The 18,738-nt window shown below is 43.3% G+C and overlaps 1 protein-coding gene across 1 annotated transcript in view; it reads left to right on the forward strand.

Moving 5' to 3' along the window:
• Positions 1 to 3,489: 3,489 nt before the first annotated feature.
• The window catches only part of NCOA1 (nuclear receptor coactivator 1), a 163,346-nt gene continuing 148,097 nt past the window's right edge, over positions 3,490 to 18,738 (forward strand). Inside the window, exons 1-2 of the mRNA XM_087823400.1 lie at positions 3,490 to 3,679; positions 5,589 to 5,709. The gene's annotated coding sequence lies outside the window, so the exon portion shown is untranslated. The remainder of the gene's footprint in view (positions 3,680 to 5,588; positions 5,710 to 18,738) is intronic.

Here is an 18,738-nt window from a genome sequence, read left to right on the forward strand (position 1 = left end):
ATAAGGAAGATTCATTAGCTTTTGAAAAAAAGAAAGAGGGGAAGTGGAAGGAGGACATTGGAAGGAGAAGAAACAACAGAGGCAAAGGCACGGAGGAGTGAAGGACTATAATGGGTGCAGGACACCCTGAGCTGTAGAGAACGGCCAGGTGCCCTGGGATTGGCAGATGACGAGCCTGAAATGATGAGACCAGGCTGAGAAGGCCTTGAATGCCATGCTGGGGCCTGGGGACTCAGCTCTGCAGACCGTTGGGGGCCACCGAGGCTGACTACCCCAAAGAACCCATAAGGACAAAGAGTCTGAACAGGGCCTTTTGCCATCCTGTTCTTGTGACGATCACAAAGTCCCATGTTCAGGACATCGCAGTCTGTTGCCATGGAAATAGTAATGGGCCTCACTATGGGAATAAATTATCCTCATCATTAGACCTTTCTTCCAAGGAACTCAAAGTGTTTGTTGTATGTGTTTTCTTTTCTTTCTCTCTTTCTTTTTTTAATAGAAGCACCAGATGGTGGTTAAGGGAAAGAAGAAAGCCTAAAGACCGTTGAATTAAAGGAGATTTCAAAGGAATGGAAGGAAAAACACAAGTTGAATTTTGAAAGGTTTAATCAAAACAGATGGCAGAATATCTCAGCCTGAGGGAAGGGGAAAATTATCTCAGAAACCATCTGAAGTGGGAGCTTCTTTGCCCTTGCTTCCTGGGTCCCTGTCTGCCGCCTTCCTGCAGGCTGCCGGCGCGAGCTGGCTAATGAGGAGGGAGAGGCCTGCGCGCACGCGTGTGTGCATCGGAAGATACATATGTCAGACACGAGGATTAATATTGGTAAAATACCCTTTTAATTAAGTTACTATAAATACTGATTTATTATGTATGTGATCTTTATTTTCAGACAAAAAATTCTAAATAACCAACAGACAGTTTTACTATCTTCACAAAATTGTGTCCCCGTTTCCACTCTCAGGGTGGAAGCACACTATTATTTCTTGCGCATCTAATTGGTACACACTTTCCTCTGTCACCCTATTTTTAATTACCTGCTTTAACCCAGTCTTTGCACTAGAATGATCCCTTTAAGGTCAGTACTGTTACTCCCTGTTACAGAGGAAGACAAGGCCTGCAGAGATGGCGAATACGACCCAGGTTATTTCTCAGTGGCAGAGCCCTGGTCTGAACTCGGGTTAGCTCAGACTTTTCCAAAATTCCAACAGAGTTCTGGCACTGCCGCTTTAAAATGGAGAGAACCTTGGAAGTTATCCGCTCTGGGCCCGTTTCCTCTATACAACAGGAAAAGCGATGCCAAGTCCAGGGTCTTCCTTTGAAGGCAGGGGCATGGGGTGGAACGTGAATCTGAACAATGATAAACGCTATGCACATGTTCTGATATTCTGTGCTCGACGCTGGAGACCTCTGAGCCTCTGTCTTGCCAGGCTACCCGGGTTATTTTGAGTGAACCAACTGTGTGTGTGCTAAGAATTGAAATAGTTATTTTTTTAAATTATAAAGTGCAAAAGGCAGGGAGAAGTTAGGGCATTGGGGTGCTTGAAGTGGTTCTACTTATACAACATGTATTTAATGAGTGTCTACTGCATGCTGGCCTCTGGGCTAGTTGGTGGAGATACTAAAATGAACTAAACAGACAGGGGTTGACTATCCTAGAGGGTCTAGAAAAAGAGCAGTCCTGTTGTTGCTACCTGGAAGCTGGGTTTAAAATGGGTTCCAGCCATGATCCTCCACGAGGACTCCTTCCTAAAGTTGCATCATGTACCTTCTTCAAGGAGGGAGGAAAGTTCTATTATTCTGCACCTGCCGGGACAGTGAGGCGCGTGTTCCTCTCCTCATTCATCCTGACCACACACAGTACTGTTCAGCTTCCTGAACAGTTCTGAGGTTGTGATGTGAACCACACATTAGATCGATCAGGGCAAAAACACATGCATTAGGATCCTTTATCACTCTGCCTTTTACCGACGGCACTACTTCATGGGAGCGCACCGCTGCCTGATAACCCAACTGTCTGACTGCAAGTTGTGGTTTTGCTGAGAGCAGGAAGGGAAAGCAAGAGGGGCGAGGCAGCTGCCCTGTGGCAGGGAGGGACCACACAGAAGCCCAGCCCAGCAGGGCTCAGGCTCCTTATGTTCAGGATGATCTTGGATCTTTCCAACATGCCACAGCACAAAAGGGGAAATATTTTGCTATGAAAAGCTATACCTTTCAGGTTGAACGGTTCTAACACACATACACTCTCTCTCTGCTCACTCGCTCTGATCCTCTCGACGCAGGTCTCCACACACCTGAATTTTACTGGGGCTTACGTGAATTCGGAGGTATTTCTTACCCAGGGTCTTTGGGTGCATGGCTGTCAGGAGAAAAAAAGAACATTTTCTGAGGAAGAGGGCCCAGGTAGAGCCAGAGAACACATCCCAAACAGGTTGTAAGAGCTGAGAGGGCTAGGTAAGATTGGGAAAAACCATAACCAGACAGGGCTTAGAAAACCTGCAAAAGCAGCAGTGAAGAGCAGCTGCTGAGGGCAGAGAAGAGGAAAGGGCCAGGGGGGACTCAGGAGACACAGGCCTTGAGGAGTTTCATGCATTTTTATGGCCATGCCAGATGTTTAAAAAAACTTTCACCCATCTCTCCATCCCTCTTCTCTTTGGCAATTACCAGCTTGTTCTTTATGCCTGTCTACAGGTCTCTCTCTATTTTGTTTATCCATTTATTATTATTATTTTTTAGATTCCACATATTAAGTGAAGTCATACGGTATTTGCCTTTCTCTTGCTGACTTATTTCACTTAGCACAATACCCTTTAGGTTCATTCATGTTGTTGCAAATGGGCAAGATTTCATTCCTTTTTAGTGTTGAGTAATATTCTGTGTGTGTGTTTCACATCTTCTTTATCCACTCATCTACTGATAGACACATAGGCTGCTTCCATATCCTGGCTATTGTAAATAACACTGCAGTGAACATAGGGGTGGATATATTCTTTCAAATTAGTGTTTTTGTTGTTTTCAGATAAATATCCACAAGTGGAATTGCTGGTCACATGGCAGCTCTACTTCTAATTTTTTGAGGAATCTTCACACTGTTTTCCATAGTGGTTGCACTAATTTATAACCCCACTAACAGTGCATGAGGGCTCCCTTATCTCCACATCCTTGCCAGCACTTGTTATTTGTTGATTTTTTATGACAGCCATTCTGACAGGTGATATCTCATTGTGGTTTTGGCCAGATTTATTTTAAGGCAAGGATAGGAGGACTCAAGGAGTTGGGCCTTGGCCTTCGAAAAGATTTTGGACCTGATTCCAGGAGTCATGGGATTGGATATTAAGACTGAGGGGGAAGGGGAGAAATCCAGGAATCAACTGACTAATGGTGACATTTATGGAGGTGAAGAATTTTATACTTTTTTTTTTTTTTTAATATATCTTTATTGATTTCAGAGAGAGGAAAGGAGAGGGAGACAGATAGAAACGTCAATGATGAGAGTCACTGATCGGCTGCAGCCCACAACCCGGGCATGTGCCCTGACTGGGAATCGAACCCTGATCGCCTGGATCCTAGGTCGACGCTCAACCACTGAGCCATGCCTGGCCGGGCGAGGTGAAGAATTTTAGATGAGGTCGAGGGTCCTTGACCCTGGAGGAAAATCTGAAGAACTTCATTTTGCCTTTGGTAAGTTTGACTTGTGTTTGGATGCAGGAGTCTGAAACTCAGAGGAGAGGTTTAGGGTTGGAGAAGTGAATTTTGGAGTTACTAACACATAGACGTTTAATGCCACAGGGGATGGATAGAATCATCCAGGCAGAGAGTGGGAAAGTGTTATTATCTGCGTTTAAAACAAGGCAAAACTTAAGTGGGGGAAGTTAAGTTACATGTAAAATTATACCCTTTATGTCACCAGTGAGTGGTGGAACCAAGATTCAAAACAAAACCCACAATGGGTATAAAGAGCAGTTACCATTATTTTTGTTGTTGTGCCTGTTATTTCTCCCTGAAGTTAAGAGCTTGGCTCTATTACATTGAAGTAAAACTAGCTTAGCCCCCTAAAAAGCCCCATAAAAATTTCTCAGCACCTTGGGAAACCCCAGGTTCTGCCTCCCACCTGTCCTTCTCAACTGCCTGCCTCGTCCTGGGACCTCAGTCCCTGTTTCTTTGCCCAGCACCTGGCTATTTCTGCCTCTTTGCCCAGATCCTTTGGCCTGGCGCTTCCGTGGGGCTCTGTGTTTGGCACACTCCCAGCTTTGCCCAGGACACTGTCTTTCCCTTGGCTCCATCAGTTATAGCCTGTGGGCCAGCCTTGCCTCATCCCTGTGCCTACCCTTGGATTCCAGATCCCTAGAGCAAATATAGCTCCCTAGATAGTTGCTTGAACAGGAGGAAAGCAGCTATCCTGCTTCTGTCCTTTAAAATGTGTCCTTTCCATTAAGAGCGTCGTGGATATATTCTTCTTATTATTTTCTCAGTAGTCAAGTAAGACACGATCTTCATTCCATCATCTTGGATATTCTGAGTCTTCCTTCTGGCTTTTCTCTTCCGTTTCCCCCCTTATGGATTTTATGTGTCTTTTTTTGTTTTTTGTTTTTAGACATACCTACTTTGCCTCCTTGTTTCCAGATGTCCTTGTTTTCTTGAAAACCCGTCATCATTTCTGGCCTGTGTGTTGCCCTCTCTCACATGATATCTAATTTTTTCCTAACTTCCACTTACAAGAAATAACTTAAACCTTACTGTTATCTTTTGGCATCGACCAGTTCTAGCTCTTGCTCTGAGATGTAATCTTACAATTCACAAATATTTTTTGAGGGAGGGCCAGGTATTTATTCATACTTTTCCTCCATTGCTAAGCTCAGGGTGACCTTCAGGTCGAATATATTTATCAGTTGTTTACGGTCAACGTTCATTCAGATTGTCTAGTAGTCATGCTGACCAGCTATTTAATATTTTAAGGATCACTTTGGCTAAAATATTAACATTTCTAGAATAGAGGCACACTGAGAATGACAGCTTTTAACTTTAATCAGCCTGAGAACTCAGTGACCCTAAATGTCGGATTATGACTTTCAGTAGCCCACTGGCCTCCACATTCCTTCTGGAAGCAGTGTGATGAAACAGACTCAGCAAACACTGCAAACAGCAGGTGGGTAGGCCTTCCTTGCAGGAGCTGATGCCGCTGCTCCTACTCAAGAGTCTAGATTTCTCTATATCTTCATCTAGTCGTTCTCAACCAGGACCCCCTTGACCCTTGGGAAAATATAAGAATCTCCATGTGCGGGAGACGGGGGGCTTGTTTGAAAACACAGATTGAATATTAAAATATACTTTTATATTTAATAGATAAATAAGAGGACTTTTGTTTTCACTCTGCATACTAAAGAAAGTAAAGATGGACGTGTACAGAAAAGAAAATAATCTCAAACAGGGAGTCCAGGAAGAGGCATTGTTTTCTAATTACTCTACCGTGAACCACAACAAGATAACAAGGATGTGCTACATCTTAATTCAGTACACAGAGTGTGTGGGGGTGTTAAGTAGGTGACCAAGGCCGGGGGATTGCAAACTCACTTCTCTTTATTCTCTCCAGGGTCCCTGCTACATTATTGTTTTTTAATCCCAACTTGTACAGACAAGGAGCGTGCAAAACCAGTTTGCTGCTGAGTGTGGAAATCTTAGATTACATACTGTATGAAGTTGGTAAGTCGGAGGTACGTAGTTTCATTGTTTAAACTTATCTTACAACCTGTTAAGAGCTTGATTAGTAAATTATTAACAAATATGAAATTAGTTAATTCATTAATTAACTTTATCTTGTGATTTTTAGTTCTAGCAGGAACTTTTACCCCCCATTCTAAATGAAGGTCCAGCTCTTAGCTCACCTGGCTCACAGAGAAGCAAAGTCCCATTTTCCCAACATACTTGAGGCCTCACCCTCCCATACAGGATGGGTCACATTCCACTCAGCCTGTCTGCTCTCCTGACCACCCCCCCCCCCATCGATATCTCCTGCAGCTGATCTCTCCTGCTGACCTTCTTTTTAATCTACTTTTTAAAAAGTTAACCCTGCTCTAAGAGTGACTTTCTAACCTTTTCTCCTATTTCCTGACCCCACAGGTCCTATACTCCTTCCATCCTTCCCTTCCCCAGAAGGCAAGAGCTCAGAGCGGGTATATCACTTACCTCGTCCATCAGACAGCTGTGCAAGCATAGTTTCTTCAATGATCTGATACTGTGATTTTTCCTGGTGTAAACCAGTAAGATTCATTTTGACATTTCAGACTGGTCAGAGGAGGAGAGGACTATTTCATGGCATCTGAATAGGGAGGACTGCTCAGTCTGTCTATTCCAATTTCCAGGGACGGAATGAGAATGGGGGTGGGGTGGAGCACAACACAGTGTTGCGAGCATAGATTTGGAGTCCATACTCTGCCACTCCCTAGTGGCTTATGACCTTGAGCAAGTTTCTGCCTCTTTTAGCCTTTGAAGGTGATCAGATTGCCTCCTTCACAGAGACTCAGGGAGAATGGAAAGAAATAAGGCAGGTAACCCAGGACCTTGAACCTAGTACATACTTAGGATGTGTACATACTCAAATTGAAATTGGAAGGCTATCTTCCTTTTATGAGCTACATCTTGTTGGCTTGTGGCTTCTCTGTATATTCATTTTCCTCTGTCTACTGACAGCTTCCTCTGCTTTCTCGTTGTTTCTCGCCTCTTCAGCTTGGGTTGACAATTAGGCATCTTTTCAGTTTCACCGGGGCCCACTCCTTCAGTCATTCACTGCATGGTTACTCTTGGCAGGAGAAGTGGTGTGGCATCTCCAGGGCACTTATTAAAGAAGATCTACTTGGCAGAGAAGATAGAAAATCGCTTGTCTCTTGTTGAAGGTTCAACATATATCCTTAGTTTGATCTAAAGAGGCCTAGTAGATGGCAATAAAATTGTACCAAAGTGGTAAATTGTGCAGCTAATCAATTCACCCATTTATTAAATGGGAGTGATCACTTGCTTTATGAAGAGAGCTCTGCTTTACATGAGGAACCATCACAGGGTTCCTTCCAACAGCAATTTTTCTTTTTTGCACGTATAATGCAATATATTTTACACGATAGTCCAGTTCACCAATTTATATTCTCAGGTATGTGCCAATATTTTTTCACTTTTATTTATAATTGCATCCAGTGAGCAAATATCCTTTACTCAGCATCTCTTTTTACTTTCCCACTTTATTCTTTCTTCCTTTGTTTTGTACTTACTCCTACACCATTTTTCTCATTTCAGTGTTGTTTGTTTTTGCCATTTTCTGTGTAGTGCACATGGGTGGACATGCCTCCGGTCAAGGGTCTGTAGTGTGGCAGCTTCCTTAGCACGGAAATACTAGTACATTGGCCCTAGGGTGTCCTGTGTATACTTCTACATCATGCAAGTGATTATAAACCTTCATTCTACAGCTGAGTCCACACTCCAAAATTATATCGATAAACTAGAAAACTAGACTCCTTGGAAACATGTTCTTGTTATATATAATGGCCCTGACTCATTAACTTCTTAATTCATTCCCCAATATTAGCTGTTAGCTGCTCTCTCCATCCGGACATTATGCCAACATTTTATTATATTTAAAATTATTGTGTTCTGCCTGAAACTATACCCCTTTCCAACTTTCCTACTGACAGTGATGAGGATGAGGATGGTGAGATGTACTGCTTCCACCTGTCCAGGACACTGTAGCTTGTGCTGCACTTTCTTGCGTAGCATTGTCTTTGGGCCTCACAGGACTACTATGAGGTTGATAGAGGCACTTTACAAATGAGGAAACTGAGCCCAAGGACCTTGAACCTCATAAGTACCATCCCAAGGTTCTGGGCTAGGTAACTTGTTTAAAGTGACAGAGACAGGTCTCCTACCTCTCAGTGCCATGCTTTAGGCTCAGGAGCTCTACCTGGCACCTTTCACTTATTACCTCATGGTTGTTTTCTCTTCTTTTCCCTCTATCATGTTCCATATCTAACTCATCACCAAGTTCTTCTGATTTTCCTTCTGCAGCATCTCACTCTTGCCATAATCAAAGCAGTTAGACATCTACCTTCTGGTCATTCCTTATCTGATAATTCCTTAGTCACTGCAAGTACCTCTTGTTGTCCATGCTTCGTTTTGGCTAATTCCTCCAGAAGACATTGGTTGGCATACCATGTTTATTTTGCATATTTTCTTCCCTCTTTTCATGTGCATCATAAGGTCTGATTCTGGCTTCCTATCAGGACTGAAATGAGGGTCTCATATACTGCAGCTGTTAGGATACTAACACCGCCATTAGGAACTCCCACAGCCCATTTGAATAGTAAATATCTGTGGATAATTGGGAAAATCATATGTGTAAATATGCTACTCTCATGATATCATTCCCTTGTGGCTACATTAGCTTCCTATTTTCTATTTTGAAAAGTTAAGCTCCCTGGGCCCTATATCCAAAATTGTCTGTTAACTGTGAATTTGCTGATCTTGCCCTAGATACCAAAGTAATGCAGCACCTAAACCATCTGCCCCAGCATTCAAGGGTGCAGGTAGCCAGGGGCTCCTTCCAGGGGATAGATGATGGCCTATGAACGTCAGTGGTGCCAGAAGAATCCCAAGGAATGTGAAAGGAATCGATACTTACTGTGCACCTTCATGATGGTATTGTACCTGCTTTACCTCATTGAATGGCCAACATCAACCCTGTAGAGAAAAAGATGGGGGTCGGGGTGGGGCAAGGTGGGGGAGTCCAAGTTTGGCCACCTAACCTGGATCCAGAGCTCTGACAGGTCTGGGAATATCCAGAAGCCTGGTAGGAAGGGACCTATTTGCTTGAAGAATTAAGGATGTCCTGAGAAATGACTCAGTCTAAGGAGTGTGGGGCAAATTTGGGTGGAAGTGGAAGGGATGTCATGAGTGCTGTAAGTTTCCTGTCACTAATATCTGCTGACTCTGTTCTGGGCATTTCTACATTAGTCCTGGTGGGACTGGACAAACTGGGCGGCTCGTGTGACAGAGCAGTGCTGGGCTCCAGAGGGACGGCGGGAGCGTGGGCACTAGGCACCGGCAGCCTCAGCCTAGGTCTTGACCACTGGACAGCAGGCTTCACACCAGGAAGCTGCAGCCGAAAAGCAGGGAAATGGCAGCTTTCCTGGCTGCTTGGATGCTGCTGCTCTTTCAGAGCACTGATGGGACAGCCACCTGCTCCCCCCACCCCCCTCAGAGCTATTTGAGAGGGAATCGAAGAGGCCTATTCACAATACTATTCTTGTTGGTACACTTGTAGTCACTGTCCATCCCCACAGCTTTCTGGTATAGCCTAGGAAGCAGATAAAAAGCATATTTTCATCTCCATTATATGGACGAGAAACTGAAGCTTGGGAAATTTAAGTAACTCGCCTAAATTAATATAGTTAGAAAGTGACAGAGCCTGAATTAGAATTTAGGTTTCCTCGACTTTGAAGCCCATGCTATTTCCACAATATTATTTATTCGACAAATATTTATTGAGTGTTTATTATGTATTAGGCACAGGAGGCAATGGGAAAGAGAGAAGGTTCTGCCCAATTGAACCACACACCCAGTGGCAGAGATTGATAGCTGTTCACCAAAATTCAGTCTCCTCTCCTTTCTGCACTCGTGGCTAGACTACATTTCCCAGCTTCCTTTACAGTTAGGTCTTCAGCCCACTGAATGTGAGTGGAAATGAGTGACACTTCCAGCCCTGGCCCATGAAAACCGCCCTCGCATATTTCTCTGTGCTGAGATGACTAGTGCAACCTTGGAAGCCTTGTGTGGAAAATGTCAAAGCTGCCTCCACTGATGAGGAACATATGATTTGGCCTGCTACATGAACAAGAAATCAATTTATATTGTGTTGGAGACATTTACACATTTAGGAGTTTATTTTTTTATAGCGCTAGCTATATCTTAATTAAAACACACTCCTACATGAATGCTGCCTAGAATGGTTTTCTTTTTACCGAAAGAATTGGAGATAAACTTTCTTCCTTATAAAACTAAACTGCTTTCTAAAGACAACTTTGACAGTCTAGTGGTGTTATGGAAAACAGGCACCTGCTGACTGGAAGGAGCTCCTGTTGGCCAAATGGGCAACACCAAGGACTGTTGAGAAAGCCTGCCTTGGCCCAGCACTGCCTCCAACTGTGGGAGTAATTCTACCCAAGTTTGGTCCTGTGATAACCACCCCACTTTGCAAAAAGACTTGATGCTACACCCTCAACTTGGCCTCTATCAGTTATGATAAAAGTGGCTCCTTTATTTCTCTCTGCCACTCTTTTGTTTTACTTCTCAGTTTGTTCAGAACTCAGGTTGGGAAGATGATCGCTACTTAATTGGGGCCCCTCAGAGAACTCATAAGTTTTCATAATTTTGGTATAAATTAGTTGTCAGTGATTATATTATGATAATTGTATAAATAATCCTTACAGTTGAACCAAATGGTGTACTATGGTTATGTTTTATTTCTAGTACATTTTTCCCCTCTAGAGTTCATAAATGCCATATTTTTTGTTTTACATATTTTTAGTTTTCTATGAACCTATCACTAGTTTTTCCAGTGACTGCAGTTTCTGTGTCAAAGGTTTCATGCAGTTCACTGGTAGAAGTTAGTTTAGTGGTTTCCTTTGCTGGGAGGAAGAGGGCTTGAGGGAGACTTTCTGGGGTGCTGGTTATATTTTGTCTCACAATCTGGGTTCTGATTACACTTATTGTTCATTTTGTGAACATTCTTTGAGCTGAGCACTTATGATTTGTCCACTTTTGTATATGCTTTGTTATGCTACAATGATAAAATGTTAATATACCAGATCATGGATGTACTGAACAACATTGGAAATTCTCGGAAATGAAATTCTGTATAGATGAGCTCCCCAACCCATGAATTTGTCATTATCTGTAGGATTTGGCCTCTAGAATGACAAATATTAATTATGATGTGAGAACTTCTCAGGGGTAGAAGGGCAAGTAAGCAGCATCTTGTCCAATCACCTGTCCACACACTTTTCAGGGTGGGATATTGAAGTGGAAGTACCTAGAGTGGACATCAGTTATTTTTGTGTGCCTGGAATTATCTTTGGGGGCTGCTCCTGCCTAGTATGTCCAATACATGGTTTTGATGGGGTTGTTTGTCAGTAATGACACTGTGCCATCAACCCCCAACATAGAGTTTGATGTTTGCTCTTTGCTTAGCCAACAACATGTTTTATCCCAGGAATTGAACTTTGAGCTGAGAAATACAGGCACAAAGGTGGTGAAGCGATCTGATCTGAAAGCAGTGCTGTAGAAGGACAGTTAATGGGCTCCGGCTTCCAAGATCCCCGAAGCTGCTTCAGTTCTGGCATAGTTTTCAACCAAAGTTCAAACTCAGTTCTGTTAGTTCATCCAGGAATTGTTACACTATATAGAATTGATTAACATTGTCCAAATTCACAGGAATTTGATCTATAAACCATGACATTAATTGATTACCTTATTCTAGGAGATATTCTTAGTCTAAAGATGAAAGCAGTCATTTTGCAGAAGGCATTCATTTCACATTTATCATTTATTTACTAAGGCCTGACAGTCAGGCACAATGGTGAGCAAAGAAAGATGAAACGGAGTGTTTTCAAAACGATTTTCAAAACCATCAAATCATACCTCGCTGTCCTTTCTAGCCCTAGTTGCACAGTGTACTTCATTGGCTTTTCCAAAATAGCATTTTGTTGCCCTCTAGCCAACAACCTTCAGTGATCCCTCACCATCTACCATCTCTTAGTGCCATCCTCTGCACCCCTAGACGTGGCCCCCACAAAGCTCTCGTGCTACACTCGAGTGGCCCCAGGCGCTGCTCCCCACCCTCCTTTCAGAGCCTGCTCTGCGGTGCCCCTGGGTTCGGCCAGTTACCTTGCAAGTAGCTCTGCCTCTCTGGTTCATTTATCTTGATCCGAGCTATGCCCCAGTTTGCTGTCTCTTGATCTCCCTCCTCCCCGCGCTTTGCAATTCCACCTGCCAGTCTTTCCTCCCCTCCTCCCCTGCCTCAACTCCCACAACCAGGTGGGAATAGTATCTGAGGTCTAGTTCCAGAAGGGAGCTAGGACAAGGATCCAGCCCCGAAGTCTAAGACTGGCGTTCAAAACTCTGAAAATGCAGTGTATTTTTCTTTGCACGATCATGCCGTTCTAGCTGGAATAATTATTGTCTCTGTCGTAGAACATGAAGCATTTCCAACGCTCTGCTTTTGCCTACATTGTCTTCTCTCCCAGGGTTCCCGCTGCCTCTTCCCTTCCCGTCTGAATCTGAGCCATCAACCACTCCACAAATGCTCCTGTGGATCCCTTAGTGCTCCCCCTTTGCCCCCATATGCACCCCTGCTTTGCTAGCTACTTTGCCAGACCTGTCTGATTTAATACGAGTTTTCAAACATCTTGAAGGCAGTGACTCTGTCTTAGGCTTTCTTTTATATTATCAATTAAACTTTTTGTGTTGAGGTCCTGCTCTATGAAGGGAACTTTACTGGGCATTTGGGGAATATGAAGAAATATAAGACTTAGGTCCTGCCTTCAAATAATTACAGCCCAGTTGAGGAGACTGTCACTGTAACCCTTGCGCATTAGGCCTGCAATAAGTATCTAATATTTATATTAGTGTGCTAGGGCTGCCATAACAAAATGCACAGACCAGGTGGCTTAGACAACAGAAATATATTTTCTCACAGTTCTGGAGGCTAGAAGTCCAAGATCAAGGTGTTGGCAGGTTTTGTTTTTTATGAGGCCTCTCTCCTTGGCTTGTAGATGGCTACCTTCTCACTATGTCCTCACATGAGTACAACCCTGGTGTCTCTCTCTTTTTAAAATTTATTTTTCAATTATGGTTGACATAAAATATTATATTAACTTAAGGTGTACAAAATAGTGATTAGACATTTATGTATACCTTATGAAGTGCTCACCCTGGTAAGTCTAGTATCCATCTGCCACCATGCATAATTATTACAATATTATTGACTATGTTCCCTATGCTGTACTTTACATCCCCATGACTATTTTTATAACTGCCAATTTGTACCTCTTAATCCGTTCACCTGGTGTCTCTGTGTGATTAAGTTTCCTCTTCTTATAAAGGACAGTCAGATTGGATTAGGGCCCCCCTTACAGCCTTGTTTTCCCTTAATTATCTCTTTAAAGGCCCCATCTCCAAATACAGTCACATTCTGAAGTACTGGGGGTTAGGATTTCAACATATGAATGGGGGGGCCTGCAATTCAGCCTATAGTCCTATCAAATGATTGCTTAATTATAATCCCGTGCAATCAGTTCCACCTTCCATAGGAGGCTGAACAGTTGTGGCAATTGCCTGTGGGTTGTTGACTAACACATCCCTGGATTTTTGGAGACATTCCATCAGATATGCTTCCTTTGGTTTCAAAGTGCAAAATACAATGTACAACACAGGGAAGTCCTTTTTTCCTTAAGCAGTAATAGAAGCCTGTCATTTCTGTATTTGGTTTTCTGTCTTTCAAAATTAGAGATTGAGTCTCTACATGACCCACAAGAACAATCAGTGGGTTATAATTGTATCTCTTAGTATTATACTCAGTCTTCAACTTCTTAAAACTTGGTTTTCTACTGTTGGTCCTCCATGCCATAAAATTTTAAGTCTTTTCTAAGGATAAATTTTGTCAAGAATCTGGTCTGTTAAGTATATGACAAGGGTGCGTGGCAGATACTGGGGATAATTATAGGCCAGTGAAGTTAATAAGCATATGGAGTAGGGAAGGGCAGGCTTCCTGCAGGTGCGGCTGGCTCTGGAGTTAGATGAGTGAAGGAACATAGAGATTACAGCAAGTGGCCAGTATCAGGGTTTGCTGAAGTCTGGAGGACAACATTGAGGGAATAGTGAGGCAAGTTCTGCTCTAATGAATAGAGAAGCATCGGGCTAAGAATTTGTCCAGGATGTTGCTCTGAAAGCATGCAACGCTGCTTTGCACACTCTGTTCCACCTGGCAAAATAGCCTTTTCAAAACTTAGCTGTTGGTCTCTAAGCATGAATATAAGCAACAGCCATGTGCAGTCCCAAAGTCAGCATATACAGGTGTGGCCACACGGGTTGCTTAGGGCTGGGCTGTGGGCTCTGTGTCATACTAGTTGTTAAATGTTTTGAATAGTATCCCTGTGCATATGTATAATTTATCTATCATTTTTGGTAAAATTTCTGTCAAGGACACCAGCTACTTTGCTATTCAGTGTCCTCATATAAAGATTTATATAATAAATTTTACTTGGCATCTAGAACTGAGAATGATAAATAATTTTATTCTGTAGTGTACAGTTCCAATTAACATCAGCACTGAAGTCACCAGAACTGTCAGTTTCTCTATGTGGCAGTGACTTCTGATAATTTGTCTTAGTTTTCTGGGTGTCATCCAGTACATTGGCCAAAGAGGCCAAAGCAGGCACCTGTGTGGTATTTCAACCTTTCTTGCCTCTTTTTCCCCCTTTAATTTGGACTTAAGCTTTTGCTACCAAGCACGTAAGTGCAGCATTAGGAGGTTCCCTTATCATTCATTTATTCCTCCAACAAGTATTATAGAGTTTCTACTTTGTGACAAGTACGGGCCGCAATAGTGAGCAAACCCTGCCTGGATGGTTAGAGGCAAATAGATAGTTAATGGCAGAATATGCCAAGAAATCGTTCCCACTATGGTGTCATATATATATATATAAATATATATAAATATATATATATATATACATACATATTTATATATATATATATATTTCAGAGAGAGGAAGAGAGAGGGAGAGAGAGAGATAGAAACATCAATGATGAGAGAGTCATTGATCGGCTGCCCCCTGCACGCCCTTGATCAAGCCCACAACCTGGGCATGCACCCTGACCTGGAATCGAACCTTGATCTCTTGGATCCTGGGTCGACGCTCAACCGCTGAGTCACGCCAGCTGGGCCCCACTATGGTTTTAATCTCATCCCTGTCCACTTCCCCTGAGCCTTGCTTGGTTTATTATTTTCCTCTTTAACACCTGCAGTCTTTTCCAATGAATGAGCCTACCCTCTGCCCGCCAACATGCTCCTACCTCCCTCCAGCTGACGTGGCATCCTCTTGCCCTCACTTAAGTTCTTCATTATCGTCTTCTCTCCTCACCAGCAGACTTCATTCACAGGCAAGCTGGCCGTGACCTCCCATTTCCCACTCACTTCTTAACCACTTGTAGTCCTGTTCCCACCCATACTTCTCTGGGTGGCTAGGTGGTTTTACTGCTCTGTGCATTACCTTCTACTTGATCAACTGAGGGGCCTTCTTCCTTTCCACAGTAGCAGCAAGCAGCAGGCAAACACGAGCCTTGAAATCTGCGAACTTTGTCCTTGAAAGCCTCCCCCTACACCCTCTGCTTCATCCCAGCAAAGATGGCCTGTGTAGGAAGCAACTAACCAGTTATTTGACCTTGGACAAGTCACTTAAGCTCTTCAGGCTTCAGTTGCCTTATCTAATATGAGTAAATTATGCCGAGATCTCTTCCTGCCTTAGTAGTCTGTGATTGTAGGAAATCAGATAAGGAAAGAGGCAAGGGTAAGAGTGTCTCCTGATCCTAGGGACAACAGAAAAGCAAGGAGATAGCAAACTCTGATAGTTCATGGAGGAAGGGTCATTGGAGAAGGGAGGCCAGGAGAGGCTGGAGGGCAGTGATGAGCCTGGCAATGGGGAAGAGCAACGGGACAAAATAAACCCTTTCCTGGAATCAGAGCTATAGATGCTCATCAAGCAAGCTGTGTGCAGGCTCCGAGCTTGTGGACCTGGGATATGCTGCGTGAAGCACTTCTTCGACATGTGCGAGCTCCATGCATAGACATGAATACTTCTCCCTTCCCAAAATAAGATACACGAGCACAAATCCTGTGGTTAGTTGAATACATTGAACTTCCTTATTAGAAGGCGAGGGCCTCTTTTTCATCTTTATAGCTTCCCAGCCACTGCAGGAAGTAGGCACTAAGTTTATTCAGTCGAACTGAAGAATTTTCTTAAATTTTATTCTGCTTGGTCCTGAAGGGAAATTCCGAGAGTGATTTAGAGTGATTAATACACTGGGTTATTTTAGCACTAATGTTTGTACTTTGTATATTCTACTTATTTAGAACCTTCCCGCGTTTGTTAATTGTTTATTCATCTGCTGTTCCTTCCACAAGGTAAGCTTTCCAAGACAGAAATAGTTCCCCCGCATCCCTTACACTTAGAATAACGCTTGGCACATAGTGGGGCTTTTAATAAATACTTATTAAATGATCTCATGAATGAATCTCCGGGTAAAATCTCTACTTATAATTCTTGTGTAATGAACACACAGGGCCTGCAGCTTGGCCTTGGGACTGAGCAAGTACACCTAGCAATTTCCCCTTCTTTGCCTTCTCATGCTTTTCCTCTGCCCAACCGGCAGAGTTCGGGCAGCCCTGGACAGAGGGAGGGAAAGAGAAGTGTGTCCTCCCCATCAAGCTTAGAGAGTGGGACTTCGTCACCAGGTAACCACCCAGAAGGTTCCACAGCTGTCTGTACTTGAATCTGCTACAGTCTGCAGCTCAGGGCAGGGACGGTTTGGCGATGGGATGGCCAGTCTCACATGGGTTGTCTAGGGGCTCGGCAGGGAGGATCCCTCAGCAGGTTCTGCCTGGGAACTCTTCAGCAGGGCACTAATGGGCACCACCGGGAGCTCTCACCCATGTATCAGCTGCTTTGGCCGAGGCCCTGTTCCCCAGTACCAGCCAATGGGAGGCCTCATCTCCACAGGAAATTCACAGTCATCACTGGTCAGCAGAGATACAAAAGAATGAATTGGCGTACCCATACTGGTAGTTGCATCAGCGTGCAGGTTCTTCTTCCGAAAGCCAAGCCTAGTGAAAAGCAAGAGCTGTTGGTTTTCACGCTGGGCATGGAGGGTCCTGCTCTCAGTGAGCTCACGGGCTGGTGGAATCCACAGCCTGACCTAATGGTGGAAAGGGCATCATGCTAGCAAGCGGGCCTGCCGCTCTCAGAAAGGCTAACTGAGCCATGAAGAGGGCAGAGTTCACCTTCCGTGGCCTTTGCCCTCCGCTGTGACACCACCTTCCTAAACAGAAAGAAAACCGTCTGCTCGATTGAATTCATGAGAAGTCTAAGGCATCTTGTAAGTCTCCAAGGTAATTCGTTTGTCCTTTTGTAAGTACATGAATCCCAAAAGAATACTTCTCAAAAAGGAACAGTTATGCCCTTTAATCTGATAACCTCCTCTGAGGAATAAAGTCTAAGGAAAGAATCCAAAAGCAAGGGGAAGGAGGCAAACCCCTCAAATCTGCAATAATAGGGAACGGTGAAGTCAGTGCAGTTGAATACTATACAACTTTTAAAGAAAGCTAGATCATAAATTTGGGCACTGGTTACACGTCTGATTACTGATTTATAAAAACGTGCATTTCTCTGGGGCAGGGCAGGAACCAGGTGGTGGGGGCAAGAGGGAGAAAAAAAGGGAGACATCTGTGTGCTCTCAACAATAAAAATAATTAAAAATATGTGCATTTTTACATACTGTGAAGGTATTCTATATCACTAATCTGTGTGTAGCGCGACACCTTGCATACGGCAGGTATTTAGTAATATTTATTGAATGAATGAAGGAACCAGAAGTACATTTAGAGAAATGCTTGGAATTTATATTCATAGGATTTCTTTTACTGTAAAGCTGCATAAATACATAACAAAAGAGTTTTAAAAAAGATTGTCTTTTCAATTTCATGCCTATGAAAGGAAAGGAAGGAAATACCGAAACGTTAACAGTAGTGTTGTTTGAGTCGTGAACTACAGGTAACTTCTATTTTCATTTGTCAACTTCTCTGTATGTTCTCAATTTTCTACAATAACCATAATCAGCGAGAAAAGCTTTGTTTAAAGGATCATCCTGAGAGACAGGTTACAAATCCAAAGGAATGAATCTCTGTTGCTGAAACTGCAGGCCCGATGGTAAACTTGGGGGTGGGGTAGCCTGGCATCCTCAAAGCTCACAGCACAGACTACTGCAAGCCCAGGCCTCCTACACAAAACTGGCTTTGGCATTCAGACTTCAAAGATGAGAAGTGGTGGCTACAGCAAGCCTGACTGAAGCCTACATATGTTTTAGGGAGGCTCGACTGTGTTTTACATCACCGCTGCCTGAGAAAATAGATGATACTGTCATTCTAGGAGGGTGCAAATGAAGCATTCATTGCAGTGTACTTTTAGTAGTGAAAATTTTAAAATAACCACAATGCCCATCATAGAGAATATAATCCCCAAAATTCAGATGTAGAAAACAAAGGACATCTGTGGTTCCTTCATCTTCTGAGGTAAGACTCGAATGCCTGGGTGGCGTTCACCTTGGGAGAAACCAGACAGTTGTTGAGACGAAAAGGTTGAAGTGGTTATTTGGGAAAGGAAGGTTGTCTTTTAAACATGATCACACCCACATGGCCACTGGGTCTGGGACACATTGGAGCTGCCCTGGAGAATTCACCATCAAGCATGAAGCAAGATGATGTTGCTAAGTACTTAGCACTGAAAAGTGAATTAACTAACGTGGGAGCTAATAATATTTTGGAGCATAACTGCTGTCTATTGTACAGGAATCAAGTTAGAGCAACTAATGCACAAGGCCTGGCAAAGAGATCAGAAAAGCTGGTACTTGATAACAGAACACTGTAA

Source organism: Miniopterus natalensis, chromosome 13, assembly GCF_054644295.1.
Source record: "Miniopterus natalensis isolate mMinNat1 chromosome 13, mMinNat1.hap1, whole genome shotgun sequence".
In the NCBI taxonomy this organism is placed as follows: domain Eukaryota; kingdom Metazoa; phylum Chordata; class Mammalia; order Chiroptera; family Miniopteridae; genus Miniopterus; species Miniopterus natalensis.